Raw genomic sequence first — 25,988 nt, 5'->3', positions numbered from 1 at the left:
ATAGAGAGAGCCCAAATTAATTACTGAGCAGTTGTTGTTGTTGTTGTTGTTATTGTTGTTGTCCTTTTAATATCCTTTTCAAGAACTGAGCATGCAGTTCCCAGCATGGCTAATGCTAACCTCATAGGCTTAACATCAGTCTGGGTACATCTGACTATTATATTTTAAAAAATAACACAACTGATAAATACCCTGAATTCCTTCTGTGGTATGGAAATATGGTGTTAAGATAAAACATGTTGGAATAATCCTTTAATCATGCCTCAGATGTGAAAGCAATGTATAAGGAATGATCCATTATAACACACTATGTTACTGAACCTTCAGTTTTATTTTGTAACTCTGAACTTCACTGGTCTCATAGGAAAGGGAAGCGGAATAGTCTTTTTCCCTGAATACAGAAGAATGCAGAATACAGAAGTCCTGTTAAGACATTTCATAAGATCTGTCCTATCGTTAAACCTCAATCCCATCAAGATTACTAACATGATGCTGCTTTCCTGCAGGCATCTGTGTTGTGTAAGCATTTGTAGGCATTTGCATGTTCAGTGCAAATTTCTGACAAAGAAGGGTGTTTGTGCACACAACTGTGTTTGCGTTGCCTTCCATGTAAATTAGGATTTTGTTGGTAAATGTGTTTTTATTTTCCATTTTCATTTTTGTACAGTCACATATATACTGTGCACAACCGGGGCCATATAACATTAAACAATAAACACAGCCATTCCTCTTGTCAATAATACCCCCCAAAATAGAAACCCAATGTACCTCTTCGACCCTCCATACACCCTTTCTTTCACCCCCCTCCAACTTTCCATCTTCCCTCCATCATTCCCCTCTACCCTACTTCCCCTCCCCCTCTACCACTCCTCTCTCCCAGTACACTCCCTCCCTTCCTTCTCACCCTCCCTCCCATCCTCCCTCCCACCCTCTCTACCCCTCTTTCTTCTGTCCCTCTACTCCTCCCTTCGGTGTATTTCTACTATCTATTAATATATTCAGCTTATCCTATTTTTACACTGGAATTAAAGAGCAACAGTATACAAGTGCAATCGCGTTACTTTGAAATCTGACACATACTATATACCCCCAATCCTCCCTAAGACCCCACCTCCCTCCCCCCCCCAACTTCCCAGAGCCCGTACACGGTATAGATGTGAATTAGGATTTTGAAAGACGCAGGTATACAACTCACACAGAAGCCAATTTGTGAATCATTTTGGAAGAAAATGATCACTGAAGTGATATCAAGAGGGAAAGCAAGCTGACAGAAGACCCAAAGAGGACTAAATTTGAAAGATGGCTTACAAGAGGTATAGTGAAGAACTTACAACTTTCCACATATTGCTAAACTACAAATCCTTAGTTATACAGGATGAAGCTGAGAGGAGTTGACTTTTTGTAACATGGAGGACCATGGATCCCTCACTGTTTTAGTAGACAAAGCCTGCAATTTCAGCGTAAAAGAAAGAAGAGATCTCTAAATACCAAACAAGATGAATAAAATCAGAAATAAATAAGTTTTGCATTTAACCGTAGTAGATCAGTAAGGTATGCAGCAGTATGTTTCGTTAATGGGAAGCAATCTTAATGATTGTGATCATGCTCTGAACTTGGGCTGGAGGGAAAATATTTGCTTCTTTCCATGGACGCGGTGGAAATTTGTGGCAAATTTCAACTTGTATTCTGAATTAGAAATAATAAAGTCAGATAACTAAAGCATAAGAATCAGATAAGGGAGACTGCATTTAAGCATTTCCAAGTTATTCCGTGCTTGTACCAATCAGCCAAAGTAACTGAGTAGGGGTTAAATAAAGGTATTATTTAAGAAAGCAGCAAAACAATTCAACTCACTTTTTTTTCCTTTATTCTGAATCTGCTCCATGGCAAGCATGGCTTGCTAATTGCAGTGTAGCTAAAGCTAAAGTCACATCAATCAAACAGCAAAGAAAAAAATAATAATTCATCTGGACAAACAATACATTCCTGATGGCAACTGCATTGTTCTCTTGCTACATAATTATATTAATTACTGAAGACCATTTTGCAACTGAAATTCCAATCACCAGATCTCATTTTGATGGCGGCAGCTGACAGTTCAATCTGGCCATCGTGTACAATAATGATGTACTGCAGTTTGAAGAAAGCATTGTAGAATCACTGTAGAAACAGATGTGAAGTAGTCCAACAACATTGTGTGTGATGCTGAACAGATTTATGAGCTTCATGATATGTCAGGAGAGAAGTATTTTCCATTTAAGGATTCCAATGGCTAGACACACCATAAAACATAGAAATGTTGTGTTCAACCATAGTGCTTCTTCCAAATCACTTTCTAAGATTCCATGTATAAGTTCCAGGTCTTATGAAGAGATTATTTGGCAAAGCAACCATTGGTTGGGGGACAATTTTTAAATAAATGAAGATATTTGCTTCAAAGACATAGTGGGATGATTTAATGTTATTAGGCGCTGATTAAACATTGCTGACTCTATATTACATAATCCTTGCAAATTCAATGGATTAGTGTTACTAGAAGTTTCAGAAAACTAGCAGATGGGTGTAAGCCCAACTCTAATCAATAGGATGATCAAATACAATATATTGATGGCCAACAGAAAATACATGATAAAAAAATCTACTGTACCTACCTACTGTATTTCTCTATCTCTATTTCTCTCTCTCTCTCCCTCTCACTCTCTCTCTCCCTTTATGTATCTACCTACATAACTAACTATTCTCTCTTTTTCCCTCCGTACCTACTGTATTTCTCTCTCTTTCTCTCCCTCTCTATTCCTCTACCTACCTACCTACTTTTTTTTAATTTGCCTCTCCGAAACCTTGGTGCATCTTATACTCCAGTGCATCTCATCCTCTGAAAAATATGGTAAGTAATAATAGGTCTTTAATTAATTAAACTATATATAATTTTATAATAATGTAAATCTTTTGTCAATAGGATTTTGCAAAATTAAAAGCAAATCATCTAAAACTACCTTTAGCTTGCATAGTTCTTTTTAACATTCATTACAGCAATTCATCATGTCTTATATGACTATGAAAAACTGTGCTAGAATGAATAGCAGCAGTGAAATCAAGCATCTTATTACATAATTAATGTGTTTATACATTTATACATACATATATATATATATATATATATATATATATATATATATATACATACATACATACATACATACATACATACATACATACACATATTTCTGTGTGTAATATATTATTTATTTATTTTCTATTTCTTTTATTATATACTAATAAAATAAACATAAAACGAATAAAATAATAACATATACATACAAAGATATCTTTATTGCCTTTCAACGCCTCTTCAACATCTAAAACACATTGTTTATCTTCATTATTCAGATGATTAAGCTGTTTTTCCCATGAGAATTGATAACTATCAATTTAATTCTTCCATGTTCTTATGTAAGGAATCCAACCTCAGCATAATTGCATTGACAAAAATTCAGTAAGTAAATGAAAATGAAGTGACTGTATGATATATAATACTGTATGGCACAAGACAGACTTTATAAGGCCATAACCAATTCCAAGTTAGTTACCTTCTCCACCTCCGATAGCTATAATGGGCTAGAAATTAAAAATGCTGTTTGCATTTCTTCTGATCAATTAGTTTCTACTTCATAGCCACTGTTCTCGATTTCACTTCTTGTTAAGGAATGCAGAGTAAAAATTGTTCCTTTGATGCCTTGCTTTAGGTTCTATATTTCATCAATAAATATAAGCTAAGAAGAAAGAAAGAAAAGTCTTCTTTTAGTTTTTTTTTTATTTGCTGTTTACTAATTATATTGCAAAGCAGCCCCAAATTAGGTGGTAACCTTCCATAATGGCAGGGAAATGGAAGGCATAGCTCAGGAGGATGCAATTAAAAAAAAAATGGCAATCTGTTCTGTTCTGACATAGCTGCATCATGATGTATTATAAAAAAAAAAACCTATTATTTCTGTATTTGACCTGCTGTAGAACATACATATATCAGAACTTCCTGAAAGACAGAAAAAAACTTTTTTTTTTTAATTTAGTTCTTATGGATTGGCAGAAACAACCCTAAAGTCATCATTTTTTTTCATTTTTAGTAAAAAAAAAATTGCCAGTGCAGAAAGGAATGGGATACATTAAGTAAAAAACACAAAACATTTGGAGTTGCTGAGGATGGCTGATTGCGAAATGACAATCCTCATCAATACATTTTACAGGGTTCTTTCTATAAACAGAGAAGGATGATCATTTAAAAGCTGTCAAGTCCGACCACTGTTGAGTTGAGGCTGAAGTTTGCATTCAAATACTCAAAGATACAGTTGGATTTTTCACTTAGAACCAGAATATTATAATAGAAAATAAAATGTTTGGTTCATAAAAAGTTTTTTTATACATGTCAGGCGCTATTGAGCCATAATATTATTTGGGACAACGTTAAGCAAAACAAATATTTTCTATTAATATAACAGATTTTCTAAAATATATTTTCTTTTTGTCAAAAAAAAAAAAAAAAAAAAAGCACCAGGTGCTTCTGAGCCAAGCATCTGTAAGACATGAAGACTAACTAAACATTTTAAAAGTAATTACAGGGCTCCTTAAACTCCAGTGTCTTTTGTTGTTGGTTTTCTAGTTTGTCCAATGTTAGAATTGTGTGTGAGAATGTGTGTGAACACACACACACACACACACACACACACACACTAAACAAAAGTATCTAGATTTATAGGAATAATCTATGGAAGTTTATATCTTATCATGACTAAAGAATATTTGGAATATGGACGGCTGGCAGCTTTATAATTATTTTTCCAGCATAGGTGGGTGTTGTGGCCCAGCAGGAGCTGTTGGAGCTGCCACCAGACTCCAACAGCGAGGGGCCCTATGAGTCGGCTCTGGAGGATGTGGAGGACCCTGGACAGGGTTCTGACTCTGAGCAGGGCACAGAGAGGCTGGTTGGCCACCAGGAGGCGCCTGAGCCTTGGACCAGTGGGGAGAAGACAAGGGAGTGTGATCCAGACAGAAGTCAACACATTAACTAATGTTGGAGAACAGTATTGTGAGCTTGGCAGGCTGGATTGCTGTGTTGGACTGCTGCCACGGCTGATCTGTTTGCTGCCAAGGACCTGTCTGTCTGTTAATAAATTCTGGGAAGTATCTTTGATGGAGTGTGTTGGTGTGGGGAGGGGGGGGGGGTCAGAACAGGTGGGTAATATTATTGGTTGTAAGAAAGGCAGCTTGAAACCATTTTTGGAAGAGATATATCTAACAGCATTTTTTTATACATAGAAAGTTTGATAAACCCAACACCTGCCTATTGTCTATGAAAGCATAGACAGAGGAAAAAAGAGAACAGAAAAGTGGAGCGAATACCATGCAGACATGACAAAAAAAAAGGTGTTACTTAACAGTGAGGAAAAGTAATGGAATGAATGGAAGAAGGCAGAAGAAAGGAAGCAAAGAGCTGGAGAGAATCCTTCTGCTAATGCAACAATGGTAGGTAAGAATAAGGGTAGTGTGGTTACCGAACTCACCACTTCTTTGTGATACAGGAGGAGGAAATGGGATAGTGGCACTGCATCTGAGAGGCCTGAGGAGGAGTAGCAGAGATGTGTCTGCAGAACTTTAAAGCAGGTTCCCCACATATCTGCCACTTAAGAGTCCTAGTGGACAATCACTTGGATATCAGTCCTAGGCTGCATTAACAGAGGGATAGAATCAAGATCACATGAAGCGTTAGTACCAGTGGTGAGATTCAAATAATTTACCAACCGGTTCTCTGTCCTAATGACCAGGTGGGAAGGCGGGGCTTAGTGGTCCTGTGACCATGTGGGCGTGGCCAACTCAACATTACTCAGGTCGATGGGCGCTTCGCCTTAGCTGTTACAATGTACTAAGGGTTAACCGGAGAGGCAGTTTCTGTAAGCAGGGCAATAAAGATTAAGCCAGAAACAACACCAGAATGTTTCCTTCCTGCCTTCCTTACAGGATTAGCCCTGTAAAGCAGAATAAAACCAAAATAATATTTCTTCCAACAACTGGTTCTCTGGACCTCTTAGGAAGTTAAGAACCAGTTCTCTCGAATAGGTACAAACTGGCTAAATCCCACTACTGGTTAGTATCATTTTATAATCCCTTGGTAAGACCACATTTGGAATACTGGATCCAGCTTTGGTAAGTTTATTAAAATTCAAATTCAAATACCATAATGTAAAAAACAAGATGTTGAGACTCTAGAATGAGTGCAGAGAAGAGTAACAAAGATGATTAGGGAACTGGAATGCAAACCTTTTAAAGAACAGTTGCTGGAATTGGAAAGGCTCCATTATATATTTTTCATGTGGTACAAAATAAATGTTAAAATCCATTACCCTTCACATTGAAAACATTTAGAAAATCAATATTTTGGCTAATTATCCTATTCCTTTAAGTATCCTCATTTCTAAGAATCCAGAGCTTACTCTCTCGTGTATAGATCAATATTATTCCCTTGCTATTATCTTCTGCAATGTTCTTTTCAATTCCCAAAGATTTTTAAAAACAGTAATAGACATAGTCATGTGTTGATTAAAAACACAATAGTTTTAGCAATATAAATACAGTATCTATCAGCACTTTTCATATATTGAGATAAATGCACTGAAAATGAGGCTGGGGAAACTGCCAGAAGATGGTTGGTAGATTAGGGTTTTTTAAAAAACAAAAACAAAAGACCAAATGCAAATTACTTTTGCATTATTTATTATTGAGAATTATCCTGTTAATTCCCCCCAAATCCCTGGAAAAATATATGTAAATATTCAGGAATTTAGGGAAAGTTAAAGGGATAGTGTAAGAAAAGTAACCAGTTACTGTAATGCATATTAAAATTCTTTGAAAGCAACACAAAGACGCACAGAAATTTAATACTAAATATCAAGATGAGGTAGCTATTTGTATGGATGATGTTTCTGATCAAAATATGAGATAATCTGGTGGTTCTTCTCACCAGCTAAGCTATGCTTTTTTATTTTTATTTTTGCTAAGAATAGAATGGCGGATGCTATTTTCTCCAACCAGTGATGTACCACAAAATTTAGTCAAATTAACATAGTTGTGGGTCTTCCAGCTTTTTTATTGTATTCTTCTTGAAAGTCGGTTTCCTCAGGTTATCTCCTATCTGAGTTTTTTTTTAAAAAAAAATATCTCAGGCACATTGCTAGAAATGTGACAGTAGAGGTGGGTTCCTACCAGTTCGCACCTATTTGGTAGAACCGCTTCGTCAAATCTACCGAACTGGTTAGAAGAGGTTCCACCAGTGGACCCAGAAAGCAGGCCACACCTACAGAAGAGGTTCCAAAATTTTTTGAAACCCACCACTGGTCCTTGGATATGATTATTCTACACTATCAGGCTCCTATTTATAAAACTCAGTGCCTCTGTGAAAGGTAAGGATGACTACTGCGTTTGTGGTGCAATCAGAACATTCCGTGTGTTGAAGTTGTTTTAATGCAAACCAAAGATGCCTTTTTAAAAACAAGTTTACATCCTATTCTTTTATGCATCCCAGTGCTGTGTGTGAGGTAATTTAAGGTGGTTCTGACAAGTGTCATCGGCATCTTCATATCCGGTCACATGGGCGGCAAGCCACTCCCATCCAGTCACATGGGCGGCAAGCCACTCCCACAAAGGAGGCCACACCCACAGAGTAGGTTCGAACAATTTTTGAAGCCCACCACTGTGTGACAGGGACTCCTTGGTAGGAACTAGGAACTTTTAAACTTCATGAATAAGGAAAATTAGAACTTGCATTTTTGCTTCTGTTTTTCCTATAAGTGGTTTTTGTTTATTTTTTTTAAATCAGGCAACCAGGACACAATGAGTTCTAGTGTGGGACTTTTTTTTTTAAATTACGTACTGTATATTTGTAATTGTGTGTTTTTCCCTCCTGGTTGCCAACATTTATTTCGCATTGATAGGTGTTTAGCTGCCTTGAATACCATTCCTTGGTAGAAGGCAGGGAATAAATAAACGATCAGATGATGATGATGATGATGATGATGATGATGATGATGATGATGATGATGATGATTACACAATTGTATCACAGCGGCCAGTTGTTTCGCTGGATTTGGCATTGGTTACTAGTCGGGCCCCACCCAGGGGCCTAGGACATCGTAACGTATTTTCATAATATGCGTGCAGATCAGGGGTGGGTTTCTTGCCCCGTTCCAACCGGTTCGGTTGGAACTGGGCTGGCGGCGTCCTCATGCATGCGCGCCGTGCACGCATGCATACTAGCGTCTGCGCGATGCTCCAGCTGCTCCTGGAGGATCGCACAGGCGCTGTATGCGTCCTGCGCATGCGTGGAAGCGCAGAACTCGTCAAAACCGGGTAAGCACTGCGGGTGCGTGGGTGGGTCCTTCGACGTTCCCAGAAGTTACTTACTTCCGGGTTCGCCGACCAACCGGTTCGCAGGGACTGCCGCGAACCGGTTGAAACCCACCCCTGGTGCAGATCCAAGAAGTGTGGCTTTTTGCATTTGACTGATGGTGATTTTGTCAATTTTTAACTGTTTTAAATGTAATTCCAGTGCTTTTGGAATAGCACCCAATGTGCCGATTACCACTGGAATTACCACTGCTGGTTTGTGCCATAATAGTTGAATTTCGATTTTTACGTCCTGGTATTTTGCAATTTTTTTCATCTTCCTTCTCATCGACCCTGCTATCACCTGGTATTGAGATGTCTATGATTGTGACCTTATTTTTCTCAACCAGTGTGATGTCTGGTGTATTATGCGCCAGTATTTTGTCTGTTTGTATGCGAAAATCCCACAAGATCTTGACCATCTGATTTTCAGTGACTTTTTCAGGCTGATGTTCCCACCAGTTTGTTGCTGTTTTACTATTATAATTTTTGCACAAATTCCAATGGATCATTTGTGCTACTGAATTGTGCCGCAATTTATAATCAGTCTGTGCGATTTTTTTTACAGCAGCTGAGTATGTGATGATGATGATGATGATGATGATGATGATGATGATTATGTTAATTTTTGGTGAGATTCACAGCCTTTGGGGCTGGTTGGTAGCTCAACAGCTCGAGTCCTAACCAAGGACCTAGGAACAGTTAAGGTAACGTCGGAGGATATAAGCTGTTCCAAGTAGGGCGGTTTTATGTAGAATCAGAATGTTCAAGTCTGATAAATTTAAAATTTCCAAATAGCAAGGTAGCCCTTTAGGTATTGCTCCAAGGGCTCCAATTACAATCGGGACAACACACAATTTCTTTTTCCACAGTTGCTCAACTTCAATTTGCAAGTCCTGGTACTTTGTGATTTTTTTCTTGCTGTTTATCTTCAATTCGTGCATCTCCAGGTATTGCAATGTCAATGATCCATACTTTCGTCTTTTCAACTATTGTTATGTCAGGTGTGTTGTGGGCCTGTCAGTCTGAATTCTGAAGTCCCACAAGATCTTGACTTTCTCATTCTCTAAAACCTTCTGAACCTGATGTTCCCAGTGGTTTTTGCTGTACTCAAATCCAAACTTTTGGCACAATTTCCAGTGAATGATCTTAGCAACTCTGTCATGGTATTGTAGGTAGTCAGTTTATAAAATTTTGCTGAACTCACTGATCAAATGATTTTGTGTTTATATATCATTGTTGTTGTTGCTGCTGTTGCTGTTGTTGTTTGTGATGATATTTATAAGCTGAAATTTCTGTTCTATATAGAGAGCTCATTGTATAGCAATCCACAATCGGAGTGACTAAGGTGGCATCAGTATAAAAGATATCAAAGATCTTAACCCCAAGTTACATGTTTTCCATAGGAGTTGATGGTAAGCTAGTGAGAAACTATTCCTGTAACAAAACAACATTGGACAGCAAAATGTCTAATTCACGACAAAGACTGTTCTCTTACAAGGCTACCTTCACCTACAATCAGTCAGAAATGGGTTGAATATAGTTAATTATTATTTTGGTGAGAGTAAAGTTCTTCTCAATGTTGGCACAACAATCCTTTTAAACAGTTTTATGAAGTGTGATTCAGATCATATTTCTGAGCAAAATATTGATTCAGACTCCCTGTCGTTTTGATCCCCAGTCTTTATTAGACTGTGAAAAATAATGCCAATTAATTTTAGCAGTGACTATGATTCATTTTACTAACTCATTAATTAAGATTCCCTTATTACTAGATCAGAATACAGACCTACCAGCATATGTTTGCACAGAAGAGGAATTGCTGACATTTAACCTCATTAGAGGCTTATTATCCTATCATCAGATGAAATTGGCAAGAAGAAGAGTATAAAAATGTGTGTGTGTGTGTGTGTGTGTGTGTCCATGAGTAACAATTTCAGTTATTAGAAGAATATTGAAAAGAATTTGTTACCAGCTTTTGGATTTCAGATTAAATAAAATTATTACTTTAGAACAGTCTAGTACTGGTAAAAGAAGAGTTTCCTATACTGACTACTTGAGATAGTCCTATTAATAATCATAATGTATACAAAAAATATTCTGCTGAGATGCATAGAATGACTGGGAACAATTACATATTCTAGCAACAAATGTCTACTTAAGAAATTTATTATATTAATAAACGTTCGCCAAGGATCAGTATCAAATGCCCATTTTGAAAACTGCAGCTAAATCAAGTTCATTGCAATCAAACTGTGCCACACAATTTTGACCTCTTAGATATGATCTTGCCAAGAGAATCTCAACAGTGTCAAAGTTGCTGTCCAAAATTGCCACTTTCCTTCCTCTTTCTTTTTCATTTCTAAATGGCTAATCTTCTGCTCTGCTGCCATATGTCTCCGGGTCAATCTCCAACCAGGTTCGACTTTCTGAAAGGCATTTCAATTAAAGAGACTGATTTAAGACCGCTATTTGGGTTGTTAATGTGCCAACGTGGGACTCACAAAACTCTGCTGCTGTTTAGATGTTGTGAAACTGTTAAAGTGCTATGTTAGCACTTGGGAGTCTCTGAGCATCCAAACCTTGTGTCACCTGTCACTTTAGCGATTTACTAAGGTGCCAAATGGACAAAAAAAGAAACCCACTCCTGTTTTATGCTCTCTATGCAGAAATCTAAGCAAGGGCTATGCCGAGCATGGAATTATAATGCATCAAGTTTAGTTTCACTACTTGGCTTATTAATATAATTGAACAAGGGAGTAGTTCCCTCAATTGTTTTGAATACACTGCTGTTCTGACCCCCTCCTCCGTCCAGTAACAAAAGCTAAGACAAGTTTAACTAGAATGTACTTTAATTAACAAGACCAGAATCTCAGTGGCTGAAAGCCAAGCAAAAGAAACAGATAAGGACCTTGGCAGCAAGTCCAACAAACCTTGGCAGCAATTCAGACAAACCTTGGCAGCAATCCAGCCTGCCAGGGTAGTTACGTTCTCTTTAGTCAAAGCGTTGACTTCTGCAAGAAGGGCGTGTCACAAGCAGTCTTTTTTATAGTCTGGAGAAGAGCCTAATGACCATCAGCTGAGCACAATTACCTCCTGTAATTGCGTAATTGCTCCTGATGCCGAGTAGCTCTTCGATGGTGTGCATCCAGGAACAACTCACTGCTGGTTTCTGGATCACTCTCCCTTGTCTCCTCCCCACTGGTCCAAGGCTCAGGTGCCACCTGGTGGCCAACCAGTTTCTCTGCGCCCTGCTCGGAGTCAGAACCCTGTCCAGGGTCCTCCACATCCTCCAGGGCCGACTCATAGGGCCCCTCGCTGTCGGAGTCTGGTGGCAGCTCCAACATCTTCTGCTGGGCTACAACACACTGCTATTCCATTGGGTCACTCATATTTTAGCAAGGGATGAAATTAGTGAAGTTATGTAAATGCTGAAAAGTTTTCACAGACCATAGAGACCCTGTAGAGAGCAAAGCGGGCATTCAGAGAGTACAGAAGTGCAAAAAAAAATTCAAACAAGTTTGTAAATTGAAACCAACACTCTACTTCTCTACCTCCACTAGACGGATTAGATCCCACAGATTAGGCCTCCTCCGAATTCCATCCGCCAGCCAGTGTCGACTGGCGACTATCAGGAGGAGGGCCTTCTCTGTGGCTGCTCCGACCCTCTGGAACGAACTCCCCGTGGAGATTCGAACCCTCACCACCTTCCAGGCCTTCCGCAAAGCCCTTAAAACATGGCTGTTCTGACAGGCCTGGGGCTAAAGAGCTGTTGCCCCCGTCTCGAATGGTATGACTGTTGTGAGTTTTAAATTATATATTGTTATGCTTGCTGTTTTTTTAATTTTTTTTGTCTGTATCCCCCTTCCTCGGTTCGAGTTGTGAGCCGCCCTGAGTCCCCTTCGGGGGAAAAGGGAGGCATATAAATATAATAAACTGAAACTGAACTGAAATTGAATATAGCATCTTACAGAAGCACACGGGACTTACCAAGAAGCCCATTTTTTGTTGACAGCTAGTTCGACAGTTATTTCATTTCAGTAGCCAAAGTTCTGTCTTGCACAGTAAAAATTCGAAAGTAATCTTATTTTTTCTCTTACTACCAGTTTTGTGATGACTCTTATTCCATAGTTAACTACTGCTCTTTCAGAGATGACAGTGTCTCAGCGTACAACACAAGATTCATCGAAGTGATGCAAATTAAAATGATAGAAATAGGTGTTCTGAAATACATGGAAAATTATGCGCCTCAGCAAAATACTTTGTTCTTTTCACTAGGTAAAACAAGATTGCTATGGAAAAGGACAAGGGGGAAAAATGTAATGTATGTAATTAGTGTATGAAAGAAAAGGCTCTTTTCGTATGAAACATAAAGGTTTGGCATTTGCTAGTTTAGGTGGGTGGGAATTGCTCAAATGGGGTATGGATAAGGTGTAACAAATGAAATGCCTGATGAAGGGAAGGTGAATGCGAAGTTGATTTTCCTTCTCTCATAATGGCAGAACATGGGCACAATCCAGTGTGAGCAATCTGCAGATATCCTATAGAGTATAATTATATTCTGGATTTTATTATTGCAACATATGGGGATGTGCATTCCATTAGATTAATGCTTTGTTGACTCATCAGTTTGAGGAGTGATGGTTGTTTCATGCTGAAGGATCTTGTGAAGTGTTTTTTCCCCCCCCCCAATGTTTCAGCCAGCCCAGTGGTGGGTTTCAAAAATTGTTAGAACCTACTCTGTGGGTGTGGCCTCCTTTGTGGGAGTGGCTTGCCACCCATGTGACTGGATGGGAGTGGCTTGCTGCCCATGTGACCGGATATGAAGATGCCGATGAACCACCTTAAATTACCTCACACACAGCACTGGCATGCATAAGAATAGGATGTAAATTTGTTTTTTAAAAGGCATCTTTGGTTTGCGTTAAAACAACTTCAACACACGCAATGTTCTGATTGCACCACAAACACAGTCGTCATCCTTACCTTTCACAGAGGCACTGAGTTTTATAAATATGAGCATGATAGTGTAGAATAATCATATCCAAGGACCAGTGGTGGGTTTCAAAAAAGTTTGGAACCTCTTCTGTAGGTGTGGCCTGCTTTCCGGGTCCACCGGTGGAACCTCTTCTAACCGGTTCGGTAGATTTGACGAACCGGTTCTACCAAATAGGTGCAAACTGGTAGGAACCCACCTCTGACCCAGCCTTAGTAAACCGCCCCTATGCACAATTAACATTGTGACACTGTGGAAGGCTCAATAACTTCAGTGCATCTGAGAGTGATGTAGAAGGATGACTAAGCTCCAGGAAGATCAACTTTTGTAATAAAAGGGAACAGTAAAATTAAAGGTAATCTCCAAAGCATGACAGTCAACCCATCTTTTCAGACTTCCATAAAGAGAATTCTTTGTTAATTGCCAAGCCCTACTTAGAACAACATGACATGGATTCTATATTACTGGATATTGTTAAATGGACAACACTGGAATCAAACTGATAGGAACAGGAAACAGATGATACATTGTAAGTTTGACTACTACTATTCACAATTCATCTCCAGCTATAGTTTAACGTAGCAATAGCATTTAGACTTCACTGCCCTCTCTAAGCAGTTTACAGAGTCAGCCTATATTGCCCCCAAACAATCTGGGTCTTCATTTTACCAACCTCAAAAGGATGGTAAGCTGAGTCAACCTTGAGCTGGTGAGAATTGAGCTGCTAGCAGTCAGCAGAATTAACCTGCAATACTGCACTCCAACCGCGGAATCACCGCGAAATCTCTTCTATTGTTATAAAATGATGTTTCGACTTGTCATCTATATACTGGACCGAAATATTTAAAGAGAACCTTCAAATAATTCTTTTGTAATTAGCGTTTGAGACCTGTGTAAAGGAAAGCAGGTGAGTGAGAGAGACTAAAAAGCAAATGAGATTGAAACGTCTCCGTATTGATTCGGGGTGAATGTACTGGCAATTAATAATAATACCTGTGGTATATTCTGCAGAGACCACAAGAAAGAGCTTCTCTTACCTACAAAAAGGCTTCCCACATACTCACAGCTAGAACTCATTTGGGGTACATATATTTCATAAAATGTTAACCTTTTCAACAGTCTCAGAAAGAAACTGCCATATATACAGTTCACATTCTGTTAAACTCTCAGATTAAAGAGAAATGAATGTTACGTTACATTATGCACAAGTTTTATGATCCATCACCTAACTCTCTGCAGAATTTTGAAAATTCTCTACTTTTATACAAAGTAAGTAAGTATGTATGTATGTATGTATTATGTATGTATGTATGTATGTATGTATATTTGTTTTCGTAGATTTTCACGGGTGATTTTCATGCTGGTCTTGTTCTATTTGGGTCTTTTTTCATGTAAGAATCTTACATGGGAAAAATTGAAGAGGACCTGGGAAGCGCCTATGGTTAATACACTTCTAAAGTGTAATAGTTCACAAACTCAGTTTTTCACAAATAATTTAAACTTTATAGAGTATGATTTGGTTGTATACTTGACAAATGCCAATGGGAATGAAGCTATTACTATAGTGTTTCCCTGTTATTCAAAATAATTGTTTATATGCATCAGTGGTGGGTTTCAAAAATTGTTCGGACCTACTCTGTGGGTGTGGCCTCCTTTGTGGGAGTGGCTTGCACAAGTTTTGTGATTCCTCACCTAACTCTCTGCAGAATTTTGAAAACTCTCTACTTTTTGTATCGTTCTGGTAACATGAATTGGCCTTCAGATTGGGCGCTAAAATCTAATTCCACACAAAAAATTAGTCACAAGAGAATTCTGGAAACAACTTGTACAGAAACTGATTTATAATCAGAACTGTCCTAATAAGTCCCCAGAAGGTAGTTGTGATTCTGTAAGGTGAACTTCCAGCTTGATTCCCCCCCCCCCCTTTTCTCCTTTTGCTTGATGTATTTGTGATTCCATTAAACCACTACATCTCCCAGTTTATTCACTTCTTGAATTCTTTTTATGCATGGAATTAAAGAACCAATTTCTGTCACAATGCATAAACTGTAGTAATAAACTGTTTTTGAAGTCAGCCGCTGGGTCTGGATCGAATTTTTATCTTCCTTATACTTTGTCATAATGCTGTACTCTTCATTTCTATATTATTCAAGTTCTGATATGAACCAAAGAGTTCCTTAAAGTGGATATATTACATAATTTTTATATATTACATATATTACATAAGTTTTTTATTACACAAAAAGAGCCAAGGTGGCACAGTGGTTAAATGCAGCACTGCAGGCTACTGCTAGATCAGCAGTTCAGCGGTTCAAATCTCACCGGCTCAGGGTTGACTCAGCCTTCCATCCTTCCGAGGTGGGTAAAATGAGGACCCAGATTGTTGGGGGCAATATGCTGACTCTCTGTAAACCGCTTAGAGAGGGCTGAAAGCCCTATGAAGCGGTATATAAGTCTACTGCTATTGCTATTGGTGTACTCTTCATTTCTATATTATTCAAGTTCTGATATGAACCAAAGAGTTCCTTAAAGTGGATATATTACATAAAGTAATATAAAAGAAATGGCTTTTTAACAATAGGCTATAGAATTAATCTGACAGTGAAATAGCCTAATACTGTCTTGTATTACTACTAGGCTGTAGCTGAATATGCCTTGATACATGCTGGAAAACCAACTTAACTTTAAAGGGCCAATGAAAGATATAGAATAAAATTCTATGCTCTCAGGAATAACAAAAGTACCCTATATTAGCTACCTCTGAATTTTTTAAATGAATTTTTCACATAAACTAGTTTTGCAGCGTATCATGGTTCTGTTACAATTATACATAGATTACAAGCTGTATGTTACTTATTTGTTCAGCCTACACCAGGGGTGGGTTTCTGCCAGTTCTAACTTCTATAGAAGAGGTTCTAAAAATCTACAGTGCCGTTTAGAACTGGTTCCAGCTCCCTCCCCCCACCCGTCCACACATCATCAAAATGAAGAGCGAGAGGAGGAATTCTGGGAGTTGAAGTCCACAAGTCTTAAAGCTGTCAAGTTTGAACACCCCTAGGGTTTTTTTCTAGAGGGTTAGGAGTGCAAGGGTCTTGTAACTTGACAGCTTTAAGACTTGCACGCTTCAATGCCAGAGTTCCTGAGCCAATCTGACTGGAGGAGGAATTCTGGGAGTTGAAGTCCACAAGTCTTAAAGCTGTCATGTTTGAACACCTCTGGGCTTTTTTTCTAAAGGGTTAGGGGTGCAAGGGTCTTGTAACTTGACAGCTTTAAGACTTGCACGCTTCAAATGCCAGAGTTTCTGAGCCAACATTTTGGTTGCTAAGCAAGAGCGTTGTTAAGTGAGTTTCACCACATTTTACAAGTTGGCCATGCCCATCCAGTCACATACTGCCAAGCCACTCCCACTCGGTCACATGGCTGGCAAGCCAGTCCCACCCAGTCACATGGCTGGCAAGCCACTCCCACAAAGCAGGCCACACCTACAGAAGAGGTTCCAAAAAAATGAAACTCACCACTGGCCTACACATGAGCAGGGAGCAAAACAAAATGTCAACCAGCACTTCGCTGTAGTGAAACACAACTGAAACAACAAATCACTCTTGTATTCAGGTGTCTCATAGAGGCTCCATTTCTGGAACAGTTGACATGTATGCAAATAGAAGGCACAATGTGACGGGTATCTGGATGCTAATATTCTTGCATGATGCAGCATTAGGCCTTGCCAGCCATCTAGCAAAGCGAATAGAAATATGCAGTTGTGATGCCTAACGTTGCTACTTGGCAGGTGTTTACATCTTTTTCTGGATAAGGAACAAAAAGTTAATAAAGGTTATGTTTTGAAGATGAAGTTAGGGACTGTGCATATTTTCTTATTTATGGATATGGGCATACAAACTAATTTACAAAATAATCTATAATCTGTGGCCATAGATATGAGCAGGGTTTTTATTTCTGGTGTAGGGCCAGGACAATTTATTGTATCGACAATAGGGAGACTCCCAGAAATTACATGGGATGCAACTGTAAATCACATAAATTGTGCAAAAAAGCCATATTGTTTGTTTTATATGTCTAATTGGATGTTTTATGACTATAGCTATAAAGGGATAACTTTGCGTAATTTCCACAGGCTTAAAAAGTCTTGTGTTCTAGAAAGGAATACTATATCGTACTTTGTTCCAAGGGGGAACACTGTATATTCCTCTCTACTGCCTGAAACTGATGCTCCAATATTTCACACTAGAGTTTTCTCCAGCCCCTCCTGGCAAGGTCAAGGAATAAATCTTGATTTTCCATACAAAACTGAAATCCCTCCCCAAGAGGAATGGGAAGCATTCTGCAATGTCTGGAAAATACTTTCTGCAGTAAATATAAGTAGATAGGAACATGTTCTGACCCCCCTCGTTCCACACCAAAGCACACTCCGAGCCAGAGATAAATTACGGCATTTAATTAACAGACAAACAGGTCCTTGGCAGCAACCCAGCACAGACAAGCTTGGACAGCAATAAACACAGATAAGGCTTGGCAGCAATCCAGCCTGCCAAGCTCACACAAAGTTCTCCGACATTCGATTCTGTGTTGATTTCTGCAAAGAGGGCATGTGCACAAGTAGCCTTTTTATAGTCTGGAGAGGAGCCTAATCACCACCAGCTGAGTGCAATTACCTCCTGTAATTGCGTAATTGTTCCTGACACCTATTAGCTCTTCGATGGCGTGCATCCAGGAACAACTCACTACTGGCCTCCGGCTCACTCTCCCTTGTCTCCTCCCCACTGGTCCAAGGCTCAGGTGCCTCCTGGTGGCCAACCAGCCTCTCTGTGCCTTGCTCGGAGTTGGAACCCTGTCCAGTGTCCTCCACATCCTCCAGAGCCGACTCATAGGACCCCTCGCTGTTGGAGTCTAGTGACAGCTCCAACGGCTCCTGTTGGGCCACAACAGGAACATACGTGACCAGTTGGAGTTAATATATCTTCACAGTGATAGCTGGTTATTTTTTAATTGAATTTACATAATGAGAGCTTTGAATTGTAACATAAAAAGCTTTCTAGAAATTTGTTTTGATTCTTGGGAGTGTGGTTTTGTGCCTAGCTGGCCATAAAAAGAGGTCAGAAAAGATTACAGAATACATCTACTATTTCTAGCCGTTTGGGGTTGTTGTTATTTTTATTGATTGGTTTCTCTCTATTCCCTTCTGTTCACATTCTCCTTCTCAAGTGCTCAGTGAAAAGATCCAAACAAGACATTAGCAACTGAGGCTGAAATCGTTTGCCACTGAAGGAGCAATCTTTTCCTAAGTTCAGTGCAAAAAAAAAATGTATTCAGATAATGAGATCTAACTGCCTACAGTTTACTGAAACTGCCATTCACTGCAAATAGCAAATTATATTGTGGTATTTTTCCCCCTTAGATTGTAGATCTATACTTTACAGTGGTGTGTTATTTGGCTTCACTGTTGAGAAGTTTTTGAAAGTTTTGGTTTATCAAAAGCTTTGTCATATGCTTGATAATTCTTACATTCTAAAGTGCACGTTCTGAGTAAGTAATCGTTTATTTATTGATTAGTCACATGGCCATATCAATAAAGTACAAATAAAACACACAATCTGATTCCAGGATAAAATAGATAAAATACAGTGATAAAATACATGTGTGGTAATACAAAAACCGCCAGCAATCAGATAAATGCATCAAATTACAGAGTGCCCCAATTAGTTCAAAGTATTGAGTTTTTAGCTCAACTGCCTTAATTATAAACTTAGCAGTTCTGCTTACAATACATACATTCAAGCCCAGGAGGAAATAAGATGATCTGTGATTCAGAGAGCAGTGGGCTGTTCTTTCCAATAGGGGTGATGAGTATATAAGCCTGAGGGGAAGGGGGCAGTGTTGGGATTCAAATAATTTAACAACCAGTTCTCTGCCCTAATGACCAGCAGGGTAGGTGGGGCTTGGTGGACATGTTACTGGGTGGGCATGGCCAACTCAACATCACTCACGTTGATGGGCGCTTCACCTTACCCGTTACAACGTAATAAGGGTTCACCAGAGAGGCAGTTTCTGTAAGCAAGGCAATAAAGATTAGGCTAGAAACAATACTAGAATGTTTCCTTCCTGCCTTCCTTAACTAATCCTTAGGATTAGCCCTGTAAAGTGGGAAAAAAACCAAAATGAGATTTCTTCCAACAACTGGTTCTCCGAACTGCTTAGAAAGTTACCAACCGGTTCTCCCAAATAGGTGCGAACTGGCTGAATCCCACCACTGGAAGGGGGCAGAGTGCACATTTAGAGCATGCACATTGAAAGCATGATTTGGAAAGAGCATGTTGGCACTGCATAGACCAAATGTCTATCTCCTGTTAATTGAGAAAGCCTAATTCATTTTCAGTCCTGCATACATTTTTTTTTGGGGGGGGGGAGTTCCCATACTTTAGAAGCCCATTAATGCTACAACAATCAGGGTCTTCTTTTTATTTATTTATTTTGTCAAGCATGTGTAAGATAACAGCTATAAGTATAAAAATGATTATGAATACAGGAAATTGATACGAATAAGTGGAGACAGTAGGACAGGGACAGTAGGACAGGGACAGTAGGACAGGGATGGTAGGCATGTTGGTGTGCTTATGCACACCCTTTACAAACCTCTTAGGAATGGGGTAAGGTCAACAGGAGACAGTCTAAGGTTAAAGGTATGAGGGTTTGGGGTTGAAACCACAGAGTCAGGTAATGCATTGACCACTCCATTGCTGAAGTTGTATTTTCTACAATCGAGTTTGGAGCGGTTTACCTTAAGTTTGTATCTATTGTGTGCTCATGTATTGTTGTGATTGAAGCTGAAGTAGTCATTGACTGGTAGGGCATTGTAGCAAATAATTTTGTGTACTACAGGCAGTCAGACTGAAGGCGTTATTAAGTTGTCTAAGCCCAAGATTCCAAGCCTGGTGGTATAAGGTATTCTGTTGTGAGCAGAAGAGTGGAGGACTCTTCTTGTGAAATATCTCTGGACTCGCTCCATTGTGTTAATGTCTACCGTATTTTCACCCATATAACCTGCGGGTTATATGCGTTTTTTACATGCACAGCACCCCCCTGCGGGTTATATGCGTGGGCGGGGTATACAGAAAATATTTTACACGATCGGAGGCTTGCGCAGGCTTCTTTCTCCGTTTCTTCCCCCACCCCGATCTCAGCTGTTTCCTTCTCCGTTCCTTTCCTCTTCCCCAGCTTGCGCAGGCTTCTTTCTCCGTTTCTTCCCCCACCCCGATCTCAGCTGTTTCCTTCTCCTCCGTTCCTTTCCTCTTCCCCAGCTTGCACAGGCTTCTTTCTCCGTTTCTTCCCCCCCCCATCTCAGCTGTTTCCCTTCTCCCTTACTCGTCGCGGGTTATATGCGTGGGCGGGGTATACGGAAAATATTTTACACGATCCCGAAAACCTGCGGGTTATTCGCGTGGGCGGGTTATTTGCGTGGGCGGGTTATATGGGTGAAAATACGGTAATATGCAGTGTGGGTTCCAGACAGATGAGCTGTATTCGAGAATAGGTCTAGCAAAGTTTTGATATGCCCTAGTTTGCAATACAATATTACGGGAGAAGAAGCTTCGCAATTGCCCTTCTTGGCAATTCTGTTACAGTGGGTTCTGGCACTTAGATCATTAGAAATGAGTACACCTAGGTCTTTGACAGGGTCATCCACGAGGTCGTATCTGCCCAGCTTGTATTTTGTGTTCTGATATATTTTTTTGCCAATGTCTAAGACAGAGCATTTGTTGGTTGAGATTTGGAGTTGACAATTGTTTGACCATTCTGACTCATAATCAAGGTCCCTTTGTAGGGCAGCAGCATTGTCGGTGGTGTTGAATAGTGTTACATCATGAGCTAAGAGAACACAGTTGCTTATGATACTATCGCAAAGGTAATTTATGTAAAGTATAATGAGTGTAGGTCTTAATATGCTGCCTTGGGCGACATCACTGTTAACAAATGCAGGGTTTGATACAGTGATCCCTATCTTGACTACTTGTTCCCTGTTTGACAGGAACACAGCTATCCCCTTGTGCAGGGATCCGGAAATGCCATACAATTTTAATTTTAGAAGTAGTTTGTCATGAACCACTGAATCAAAGGCTTTACATGTAAATTACATCTACCCTGGTCGAGTTGTGAAGTCCATATGCTGCTGCAGTGTAAAAGTTGTTGATTACATGACATTTTTTCCTGAAACCCAAATTGTTTGTTAGAGAGTAGGTGGTTTGTCTCTAAGTGGAGGGTAATGGGTTGACTTATGATTGATTCCATGAATTTGCAGTTGATGCAGCATAAATAAATTGGTGTGTAATTTTTAACTAGGCTGACTTTCAATCTTTGTCCAAGCTCATGGGGGGGAAATCACAATGCTTTAAGGTAGAAGGTGCTCTACTTATGTGAGATACAGACATTGCAATACCTGGAGATGCACAAATTGAAGATAAACAGCAAGAAAAAAATCACAAAATACCGGGATTTGCAAATTGAAATTGAGCGACTGTGGAAAAAGAAATCGTGTGTTGTCCCGATTGTAATCGGCGCCCTTGGAGCAATACCTAAAGGGATACCTCGCTATTTGGAAATTCTAAATTTATCAGACTTGAAGATTCTGATTCTACAAAAAAACCACCCTACTTGGAACAGCTTATATCCTCCGATGTTACATTAACAGTTCCTAGGTCCTTGGTTAGAACTCGAGCTGTTGAGCTACCAACCAGCCCCAAAGGCTGTGAATCTCACCAAAGATTAACCACATAATAATAAACATTCTACATCAGAAAAATCTTGGCCTGGAGTAATAAATATGCTTGAAAATAAAAAATTCTGATCTGTATTAGTATGTATATATTGTTTCAAAAGTCCTTTTAAGAATACAAAGTAAAGCCAGATGGTGTTAGCATACTATCTTCCAGTCCTTAAGTTAGCAAAAAAAGTATGCTAGCATTATGTTCCCCTGACTGCTGGGATCTATTTTGCCACCGTAATGAGGCTGGTGACTGGTGCTATCTTTACTGTTTTAATGCAGGGCAATTTAAGGAAAGCAATTAATAGAGTCCTCTTGCTTCATTTCCTCTCCCACCAAGTATTATCTGCAAGAAGAGGGAAAACCCTAGGGATTTCTTTCCTTAATATGTAATGAGTAGAGATGGATAGAAGGTTTAGCTATTTTTTAAACTGCCTGAAAAACAGGAAGCAGGCATAGAGGTGCTCCAAGCACATGATCTGTCAGGTGGGTTATTTCTAAGTCCAAGTCTAGCACTTGTTAGAAAGAAAGAGAGCTTAGCCCACCTTTAAAATGCCCTGGTTGACAGATTGTAGCTATGACAGGTGCTGTGGCCCAGCAAGTGCCGTTGGAGCTGCCAACAGACTCCGACAGCGAGGGGCCCGATGAGTAGGCTCTGGAGGATGTGGAGGACCCTTGACAGGGTTCCGACTCTGAGCAGGGCGCAGAGAGACTGGTTGGCCACCAGGTGGTGCCTGAGCCTTGGACCAGTGGGGAGGAGACAAGGGAGAGTGATACGGATGCCAGCAGTGAGTTGTTTCTGGATGCCCGGCACCGGAGAGCTAATAGGCGCAAGGAACAATTACGCAATTACAGAAAGTGATTGCACTCAGCTGGTGGTCATTAGGCTCCTCTCCAGACTATAAAAAAGACTGCTTGTGCACACACTCCTTTTGCAGAAGTCAACGCATTGACTAAAGAGAACTGTTGTAACTAACTTGGCAGGCTGGATTGTTGCCAACGTTGGTCTGAGTTTCTGCCAAGGTCCTTATCTATTTGTTTGCTTGGCTTTCAGCCACCGAGATTTTGGTCTTGCTATTAAAGTACATTCTAGTTAAGCTTGTATCGGCTTTCGTTGCTGGATGGAGGAGGGGGTCAGAACAGACAGGTAACAGGATGAAATGGGAGGGAACATTCCTAATACATTAATAGAGCTGTTCCCCTTCATTCCATGCCTGTGATTTGTGAGTTGGGATAATTTCGGACAAAGATTGGGCATTCAAAAGATTGCTGGTTCTCTGATGACCAATAATTTATCTAAAATGTCACAGGCATGGAGGAGGGATTGCAAGTAGTATTGTGACTGTTTCCTTCCCTTTTCTTGTATATAATCCCTCCTCTGGACCTGTAATCTGTTAGTCAACCTATGGTAACAAAGGGCTGGAGAAACCTGCATAGAAACTTAAGAGTCCAATAACAACTGGGTAGACATTCATCCTAACTACCTCCTGTTGTCCGTGAAGTGTCCTGGATTATGTTCATGACAAAAAAAAAGGTGTTGGGGAAGAAGGGACTGTAACAGGATACTTTAAAACTGGAAGAACTAAATATAAATTTAAATGGCCTCTATTATGGGGATTAGACAAAAGCAATATCAACATCATGGGGTTATGAAACATAACAATAGTTACTGAGGGAATGTTCATGCCATAATTAGACAAATAATAGGACAATACTTTATTAAGGGGAGACATTTGTCAGCGTTCCAAGTATCATGTAGAATTAAATCAGAGTCCAAGGCAAAACGATCCTTAAATTTCCAATTTAATAAAGCAGACATCTTAGGCACATCTGTGTTAATCCCAATTCTGGAAATGACATCAGAATCCCACCCAGTTAAAAGTTCATGATCTTGTCCCCACACCCACAACCCATCACATGGTCCAATCTTCTTCTTCCACACTGGCATCCACACCCAGCTTCTTCCGGTCAGGTATACTGGTGCGGAGACAAAGGATGACCTTGGTCTTCTAGAAAAGAAAGATAACAATGCATTCCACAATCCTACTCCTGTCTATTCCCCCCTCCCATCAACTATACTAATGAAACAGCATAATGAAATAAGAGAAAGAGTGGCAGGCCAAAATTCTAAAAGGAATATAATTGCAGGCATGACAACATTATTGTCATCCTTTTTTTATATTATATATGGGGCTGAGCCTCAGTGAAGGAGAATTGCTCTGTTTCAGTGTCACTCACAATTGATGCAAGATTGCTATAAATATTTCCTGGCTCTCAATTAAATTTTGAAGTATCATGCTATCATAACTTTCCATCTGCACATTTTGTCTTCAGTCTTTTCATACAGAGATATGATTTATTAGTTTAGAAAATAAATGAAGGACATATGTCGAAAGTGAGGATTTGATTGCTGTACAGATTTCAGATGGAGGAATCTTAAATGTATATTCAGTATTGAAATTTTAAAAGAACAACACTTTTCCTGGATTTGCCTGAACAAATAATAATTGTAGTAAACATGACTGCTAATTCTTATGCCATTCAGACTTAGAAAGATATGTGCATTTTCTTACTGTGCACAACAAAACCAGAATAAAACAATTGTGACTTTTTTGTTGGAAATGTTGCATATTTGAATTTAGAAGAAAATATGTGAGAAATTGCTACAATGGAATGTTTTTGATATAATGCCCTATTGATATATTACCATGCTGAAAACTTTTGAAAAGCAATAGCATCAGTTTTTTTTTTTTTTTAAAATATCTTTAATGAGACAATCCTTTTTAGAAATATATTTATTTAAGATCATGATGTAGGATTCTAGAGAAATTAACATAAATGTTATTAATACTTTCCCACATATATCGATTTATGGATTCTGTTAAAAAAGTTAGTCTGAATCTAATTTCTATTTTTTACTTGGTTTTGAATGATAAACATCAGAACAGATATAAAAAAGCCATGCATGTAATAATTCTTTGAAGAAATTAAGACAGCTGCATGTTTGAGGTGGATTTGATTTATAAGTTATGGTTAAATAATTTAGCAATTATTTTCTACCATCAATTATTTATGTACTTCATTAAGCGTTGCCAAGACAATCTCAATCTTACATGGAAAAAGACCCGAATACAACAAGACCAGGATATATGTGTGTGTGTCTGTGTGTGTGTGTGTGTGTGTGTGTGTGCATGCATGCATGCATGCATGCATATATATATATATATATATATATATATATATATATATATATATATATATATATATATATATAATATAGTGTGTGTGTGTGTGTGTGTGTGTGTGTGTGTGTGTGTGTGTACCTGTGCTGTATTACATATAGGCAGTTGTGTTGCCACTCAGCCACTGGTTCTCCTCCTTTATCAGCTAAGCCAGGGAAATAGGTATGTATTATGTCACAACCTCTGGTATGCCCAAATATGGGAGGAAGCATACAGCTTCCTTTCTCTGTCTATCGGCTCATCTCAAGAGACCATCCAGACAGAAAGCCATTATTTTTACTGTTGGCTTTGTTACATTTGTGTTGCATTTGTGCTGATTCAAATCCCAGTAAGGGTATGGCTAGCTGATGAGAGCTAAATAGGTTGAAATAGATCTATACTAGTCTCCCTTTATTTATTTATCAGCACAAATGCAACACAAATGTAACAAAGGCAACAGTATGCATGTATGTATGTATATTTCAGAAATCAGGGGAAGATACACAAAACAGGGTCCAAATGTCTAAAAGCAAGCTCGCTTTTGTCACAAGAAATACATTCTTTA

The sequence above is a fragment of the Thamnophis elegans genome, chromosome 6 (assembly GCF_009769535.1).
Source record: "Thamnophis elegans isolate rThaEle1 chromosome 6, rThaEle1.pri, whole genome shotgun sequence".
NCBI classification, from domain to species: Eukaryota; Metazoa; Chordata; class Lepidosauria; order Squamata; family Colubridae; genus Thamnophis; species Thamnophis elegans.
This window is presented reverse-complemented; position numbering follows the sequence as displayed.